Below are 8,140 nucleotides of genomic sequence, written 5' to 3'. Positions count from 1 at the left end.
AGACAGGTACTTAATGGTCCTCATGATGGTCTTCTTCCATGGCCTGAACCTCTTTGACTCCAGCTGCCTCACGGGTGTGCTTTCCCTCACGGCAATGGCCAGTGGAGAAGAAGACAACGCCGGTGAAGGGGGGACTTATTTGTCTCTTCTTCGTGCATACAGCAGCCACGTGGCACTCCTCTTCCACTGGTTCCGGCATAACTTCATTCAGTAACTCCTCTACGCTGTCTTCTGTCAGAGTGGCATCCAGCAGCGCCTCTGCTCCCTCCTCCGTAATTTCCAACACGGCAGAATCTGGCCGTCGTGCCTCGTCTCTCTCCATGTTACTCCCTTTGTAGGTCACCACGTTTGCCGGTGTTGGCCTACCCACTCCTTCTCCAGTTTCTTTCAAACTCATTGTGACCGAAGTCAGTAAATCCTGTAGAGATGTGTTGCCTTTGCTCTCCATATTTTCCAGCGCTCTGATGTCGTTCAGAGAAATTGAGTGCTTTAATAAGAAATCCTTGGTTGTGTCCGTGAGAACCGTTCTACCTCCTTCCCGCGCGACCTCCAAACCGTTTTCCGTTAATTCCATTGAGTAGCATATACCATCTCCGTATTGATCCGGCCTCCTGGTTGTCCGAGCCGGCGTCAGATTGTGCCGGGCTGATGGGATCTGGTGTTGCGGTCTTTTTGGTCTCTACCGGGTTTGATTCCGGTTCTCCCGGAACTTTATTCCGTGTGGCCAGATTGACTTCTTCAGAACTAGGAGGGCGTCCTCGACTTCCTTCTTTCTCCGGTCCGGCTGAATTTTCCCCGGGAGTTACCTCCTCTTCTCGATTCTTTATAGCAGATTTTGCAGCCTCTAATAGCAACTTTTCCCAGCTGGGGGGTGGCATTTTTGGTACATGATCTATCCTGCCCTCCTCTTGCCTTTTCTCATGCCTCCTGGGTCGAGCGCCCTTCATGTTTGGACCCTCCTTGGCTCCAGAGTGACTGGGGCTTGCCCCAACCTCTCCGGGCAAACGTGATAAGGCTTCAGCCTTCCCTCGCTCTAGATGGAAGACTGCCTCTGCGGTTCCACCAGATACGTGTGGTTCCCCCAGCCTTCAGGACCTGGTATGGTCCTACGAACTTTGCCTGTGGCTTGGGATTTTCTCCTCGTCTTCGGCGTTTGTTCATGGGCCATACCCAGTTGCCTGGGGCGTACAGTGGTGGTTCTTTCTTATCCTCTTGTCGCACCTTCATCCGGCTTTGCCGGAGCGCCTCGTGCACTGCCTGCAGCCTTTGCTGCACCTCAAGAGCGTGCTTGTGGGCAGGAAAGAACTCAGTCGGTGGGGGTGACTTTCAAGCTGGTCTGGCAACCTCAGCTCCCGTCCAAACATAAGCATGTTGGCCGTCTCTCCAGTCGCGGAGTGGGGGTGCCTCTGTACGCCTTCATCAGCTAGGGAAGCAGTAGGTCTCACTCGTCCTATCCCCGAGTCAAGAGCAGCGCCCTCAAAGAATACCCGAGTCCCCGGTTATTCCGTTCCATGACTCCACTTGCCTGTGGGTGATACAGAGTCGTGTGGGTCTTTTCTATGTTCCAGAGTTGGCACAGTTCGGCCATCAGTTGGCTCTTGAACTGTGCCCCCTGGTCTGGGTGGATCTGCTTGGGCAATCTCAGGTAGCAGAAGACCCGCTCATTCAGTGCATTGGTGACCACCGGGGCCGTGGCGTCAGGTAGTGGCAATGCGTCCTGCTACCGGGTGAAGTGGTCGGTAAGAACCAGTACACACTTGTTCCCCTTTGGTGTGACAGAAAATGGCCCTACCAGATCCACGGCAACCTTCTGCTAGGGTTGTTCTGCAGAGAGCCTCCTTTTTCTTCCGGCCGCCTTTGTCCCTCCATGTTTTGCGGCCTGGCACACCTCGCAACTCTTGATGAGCCGCATGATTGTGGATGTCAGCCCGGGCCAGTACCAGGTCAGTTGTAGGCGACCTATCGTCCTTCCCACCCAAGAGTGGCCAGGGCGTGCATTTGCCACACTGTGGTTTTCCACATGGCCGGGGCGCAGATGGCGCACCATCTAGCGTGGCCCTGCGGGGCTACGCGTGCTTCCAGCACGCCGTTCTGTCGTATGCACAGAGAACCGTGCATGTGATGCAGGATGTCCAGCTTTCTGCTCCCGAGCTCCAGGTGTTCTGCTGGCACCTCCTCCCTAGTGACGATGGCACGGTACATGATGGCCACTTGGTCCCTGACTGGTAGCCTGTGTCCTTGCTAGTTCGCCCTTTGGTCCTGTCACTCTTGGTGGGGCTGATAGCCCCTCCAGGAGCCCCGGCACCCATGTTAAATCTCGCCACTGTTGGGGCGGGAGTCCCGTGCTGGCCGGGTTGCTGGCCGGCCCTCGGGGTATGCGACATTGCCCAGGGTTGATCTCGCCCTATCAAGGGCGGAAGTTCCATCTAGGCAACTGGTCAGCACCCACGCGGCTAACGGTCCTTGTTCCTTTGCTAGCTCTTTCCGTGAGGGGCACAGTCCGTTCTGTTCAATGCTCGCGCATTGCCGGCAGTCCTCACAGGTGTGCTTGCTCAATCCATCCGCATTCCCATGGCGAGTCCTTGACCGGTGCACCAGGATGTAGCGGAACTCCGCCAAGATCTCAAACCACCAGGCTACTTGGTTTGAGGGTTTCCTCCTCCGGCATAGCCACCGGAGTGACGCGTGGTCCGTCCGCAGGAGGAACTCCTGGCTAGACATTTATGACGGGAAGTGCTTGACCGCCTTCACTACTGCAAGTAGCTCCTGTCGAGTGATGCGGTAATTGCGTTCCAAGGGAGTGAATGTCTTGCTGTAGTAGGCAATGACCCTCTCGCAGCCTTCCTGTACTTGAGACAGCCCGGCACCTACTCCACATCCGCTGGCGCCTGTGTCCAGGATACACTGCCTCTGAAGATCCTGATAGCCCAAGATTAGGGCGGTGCTGATGCTTTCATTCAGCGTGTCGAAAGCGGCCTGCTCTTCTTCCGTCTATCTCGAGGGTTCTCCCATTGCAGTCAGTTGGTGCAAGGGGTGTGCAAGAGTGGCAAACTCCGGGATGTATTGTCGGTAATAACCGACCGTCTAGAGGAATCCTTGGAGTTCCCACTTCGCTACTGCCTCCACTTTGTCGGGGTCTGTAGAGACTCCGTTCTGGCTTACTATGTGCCCCAGGTAGCGAACCTGAGGTTGTAGTAGCTTGCACTTGGAGGGCTTCAGTTTTAGTCCAGCCTTGTGGAGTCTCTGGAAGACCTCTTCTAGCCGATGTAGATGCGTATCAAAATCTGGGGCGATGACGATAATATCATCTAGATATAACAGCAGCGTTCTTCAGGGGAAGCCATGTAGGATGCATTCCATAAGTCTTTGGAAGGTGGTGAGGGCAGACGTCAGTCCGAAAGGCAAGACCTTCCACTTCCACAACCCAGACCATGTCGAGAAGGCTGACTTCTCCTGCGCTTCTGCATCCAGGGACACCTGCCAGTACCCGTTCATCAGATCGAGCGTGTTAAAATAGCGACTGCCAGACAGGGCATCCAGGCTGTCGTCGATCCTAGATAACGGGCAGGCATCTTGCTCCGTGACGGCGTTGAGACGCTGGTAATCAATACAAAAGCACCATTTCCCGTCCTTCTTCCGGACCAACACTACGGGGGAGCTCTAAGCTCCTCCGGCAGGCTCAATGAATCCTCGTTTGAGCAGTTCCTAGAACTACCTCTCGGCCTCTGTCTCTTTTTCTGGTCCAAATCTGTCAGGGGGTTGTCGGATTGGCCGAGTACCCTCCTTAAGTAGAATAGAATGTTCTACCTCCGAGGTCCTTTCTACGTCGTCATCACTCGTACTAAATACGGCGGCATACCGACGCAGCAAAGTTGCAAACCTGGACGTTTGTCCCTTGTCCTTACAGTTCGGCCGGGCCGACTGGAACAATTCCTCAAGTTGAGCCAGCACTTCATTAATTGAAGTCAGACTGGCGTCACACAGTAAGGGTTTGTCCTCTTCGATCTGCGGGGCCTCCACTCCCGTGTACGTGCCGATATTGGCTCTGGACCGAAAAGTCAGCGGCCACTGCGTAGTATTCATACAGTGGGTGATGACTTGTCCTTTGGGTCTCGGCTGGTTCAGGCTACTGGCCACGAGAGGTCTGTCGGGAAATTCCTCAATTATTCCCATGGGACAATAGTTCCGTGTGGTGATACGACAGTGTATCGCTATCTCTGTCCGGGCAGAAACCACTACCTCCCTCATCAATTGCACTTTGCTCTGGAGCAACCCCCATGCCAGTCCGTGCAGACTAGCTGTCTGCCATTCACCCGAACCACCGGTTGCTCAAACTAGAGAGCGCATTGATGAGCCACGAAGAGTGGCAATCCGAGGATGGCATCCTCGCTCAGTCGGCTCACTATGAAAACCTCCTCCGTCTTCACATCCCTCAAGCAGATAGTCAGATGGATTATTCCATAGAAGGGAAGCCGTGATCCGTCAGCCAATAGTCCATGGCTGTCACTGTCCTCGAGTCGGTCCCGCACGGCCCCTGGCACTCGATCAAATACCTGCTTATTGATCAGATTGGTGGTGCATCCGGTGTCCAGTAGGAACTGGATGGGCCGCCCCTCCACTTTTCCTGAGAGGCAATAGCTGGTGGAGTGCTGTCGGCCGAGGGCTTGCGCCCTAGTGGTGTCTTCCAGGACATTCTCCGTGAGGCGTGGAAGGCTTCTTTCCGTGGTGGGGCGAGGTCAGCACTTCGGTCTGTACCATGCCCGGGCGGCTAACAGGAGAGCCAGGAGCGCTGATCTGGGACCCGACCGACTAGTCGTGGCACTAGTGCGGGTGTTGCTGATGCCGAAAGCTCAGGAACCGGCGCCGCGCTTCAGGCTTCCCCAGTATACTGGAAAAGGAGATGTAGAATATTTTATTGCTTGCTTCACAGAAGTAGCTGACACCAACCAGTGGATGCAAGGAGCGACTCTATTGCATCTCCGGGAAGCGTTGGGCAAGCAGGCTGAGGACTGTGGGCAAGCCAAGGATCAGGAGGCCATTTTCAATGCCCTCCGGGCAGAGTTCGGACATTCCGCTGGGCAGGGGCTGAGCCAACTCAACGCCCTTAAGAGAAAGGAGGAAACAACGCTGCAGGAGCATGCTATGGGGGTAGAGAGGATGGTACGCATTGCATACGGGGACCTGCCGAATTGCCAACGAAATAGCATGGCTATGGAGACTTTCTGCAGCTTGCTGAAGGACCCTGCCCAACAGACACATCTGTTGGCCGTACCTACGACCACGCTGGCGGATGCTGTACAAGCAGGAACTGACTATCTCCAAATCTTGGGAGGCGAGCGTAGGCCCACCTTATTCTCGGTGCGAGTCCTGAAGAGAGGAACCTCTGACCAGGTGAACTCAGCCGAGACCGATGTCATAGGACAACTGGCTCGGCTGGTCCAAACTCTCACGGACAAGGTGGAGCAGCTCCAGGAGTAGGTGCACGCCCCAGTCGAGAAAAGGAGCCAGCCAGCTGCTCTTTGCTGGAGATGTGGCTAACCAGGGCAGGTACGTAAGAACTGCCCTCGCCACACCAAACCGGCTTCGGGAAACGGAGGGCGGCCACAGCAGTAGCCCCGACAACTGGCTGTGCCAAGGCCAAGCAAATACGGAATTATACTAGGAGTTTGCGGGACTCGACGACGGCTGATGGCTGGTCTCAACTGGCAATGACTAGGCCAAGGAAAATCCGTGTACAGGAAGGACCTGTGGTGACATGGAATTATTACCAGTTCTTGGGTGAGATTAGTTTGGACAGCCCCTTTGTTCCGGATATAGCCTACGCCCCTCCGTGCAAACGGCAAGAACGTAGCCCGAAGCGTAGGAGGGTGACTCCCAAACCCCCTTCACCCCAGACACTGAGAACCATTCCCACTGGACCGGACAGTCGGAAGCCTGCCTTAAAAGTGGTAGGGCAGACCCCTTCTCCGCCTTGGGAGTGGTAATCACGAGAGCAGCAGAACTGCTCTGGACGTGGTACGGCCCGAAGTGCTGACCTCGCCCCACCTCAAAAAGGAAGCCTTCCAGGCCTCACGGAAGATGTCCTGGAGGACACCACTAGGGCGCAAGCCCTCAGCCGAGTGCACTCCACTAGCTATTTCCTCTCAGGAAAAGTGGAGGCGCGGCCTATCCAGTTCCTACTGGACACCGGATTCACCACCAATCTGATCAATAAGCAGGTATTTGATTGATTGCTAGGAACCATGCAGGACCGACTCAAGGATAGTGACAGCCACGGACTATTGGCTGACGAAACACAGCTTCCCTTCTACGGAATAATCCGTCTAACTATCCGTTTGAGGGACGTGAAGACGGAGGAGGTTTTCATAGTAAGCCGACTGAGCGAGGATGCCATCCTCGTAATGCCGTTCTTCGCGGCTCATCAATGCGCTCTCGAGTTTGAGCAACCGGTGGTTTGGGTGGATGGCAGACAGCTAGTCTGCACGGACCAGCATGGGTGGTTGCTCCAGAGCAAAGTGCAGGTGATAAGGGAGTTAATGGTTCCCGCCCGAACAGAGATGGCGATACACTGTCGCATCACCAGGCGGAACTATTGCCCCATGGGACTAATCGAGGGATTTGTCTACGGACCTCCTGTAGTCAGTAGCCTGAACCAGTCGGGACTCAAAGAACAAGTCATCACCCGCTGCATGAATACTACGGAGCGGCCACTGACTTTTCGGTCCGGAGCCATTATTGGCATGTACACGGGAATGGAGGCCCCGCAGGTCGAAAAGGATGATCCCTTACTGTGTGACGCCGTTCCAACTTCAATCAATGGAGTGCCGGCTACCTTGAAGAAATGTTCCAGTCGGCCTGGCCAAACTGTGAGGACAGGGGACAAACATCTCGGTTGGCAACTTTGCTGCGTCGGTATGCCACCGCATTTAGTACGAGTAATGACGATGTAGGAAGGACCTCGGAGGTGGAACATTCTATTCCTACTTGGCCAATCCAACAACCCTCTCACAGACTCGGACCAGAAAAAGAGGCAGAGACCGAGATGCAGGTCCAGGACCTGCTCAAACGAGGACTCATCGAGCCCGCCGGAAGAGATTGGAGCTCCCTCGTAGTGTTGGTTCGGAAGAAGGATGGGGAATGGCGCTTCTGTATTGAATACCGGCGTCTCAACGCCGTCATGGAGCAGGATGCTTACTCGCTACCCAGTATCGGTAACAGCCTGGACGCCCTGTCCGGCAGTCACTAATTTAGCACGCTTGATCTGGTGAGCGGGTACTGGCAGGTACCTTTGGATGCAGAAGCGCAGGAGAAGTCCGCCTTGTCGACACAGTCCGGGCTGTAGAAGTGGAAGGTGATGCCTTTCGGACTGACGTCTGCCCTCACCACCTTTCAAAGACTCAAGGACTGCATCCTACATGACCTCCACTGGAGAACACTGCTGCTATATCTAGATAATATTATCGTCATCGCCCCGGATTTCGATACGCATCTACATCGGCTGGAGGAGGTCTTCCAGAGACTCTACAAGGCTGGACTAAAACTGAAGCACTCCTAGTGTCAGCTACTACAACCTCAGGTTTGCTACCTGGGGCACATAGTAAGCCAGAACGGAGTCTCTACCGACCCCGATAAAGTGGAGGCAGTAGCGAAGTGGCCGAGTCCGTGCAGAGTAAGGAAATCCAAGGATTCCTCTAGACGGTCGGTTATTACCGACAATATATCCCGGAGTTTGCCACTATAGCACACCCCTTGCACCGACTGACTGCAAAAGGAGAACCCTGGAGATGAACGGAAGGAGAGCAGGCCGCCTTCGACACGCTGAAGGAAAGCATCAGCACCGCCCCGATCTTGGGCTATTCGGATCCTCGAAGGCAGTATATCCTGGACACGAACACCAGCGGATGCAAAGTAGGGGCCGTGCTGTCTCAAGTACAGGAAAGCTGCGAGAAGGTCATTGCCTACTACAGCAAGACCCTCACCCCCTCGAAACGCAACTACGGCATCACTCGATGGGAGCTACGTGCAGTAGTGAAGGCGGTCAAGCACTTACGGATGTATCTGTATGGCCAGGAGTTCATCCTGTGGACGGACCACGCGTCACTCCGGCAGCTATGCCGGAGGAGGGAACCCTCAAACCAAG

The sequence above is a fragment of the Watersipora subatra genome, chromosome 1 (genome assembly GCF_963576615.1).
Source record: "Watersipora subatra chromosome 1, tzWatSuba1.1, whole genome shotgun sequence".
Taxonomy (NCBI): domain Eukaryota; kingdom Metazoa; phylum Bryozoa; class Gymnolaemata; order Cheilostomatida; family Watersiporidae; genus Watersipora; species Watersipora subatra.
This window is presented reverse-complemented; position numbering follows the sequence as displayed.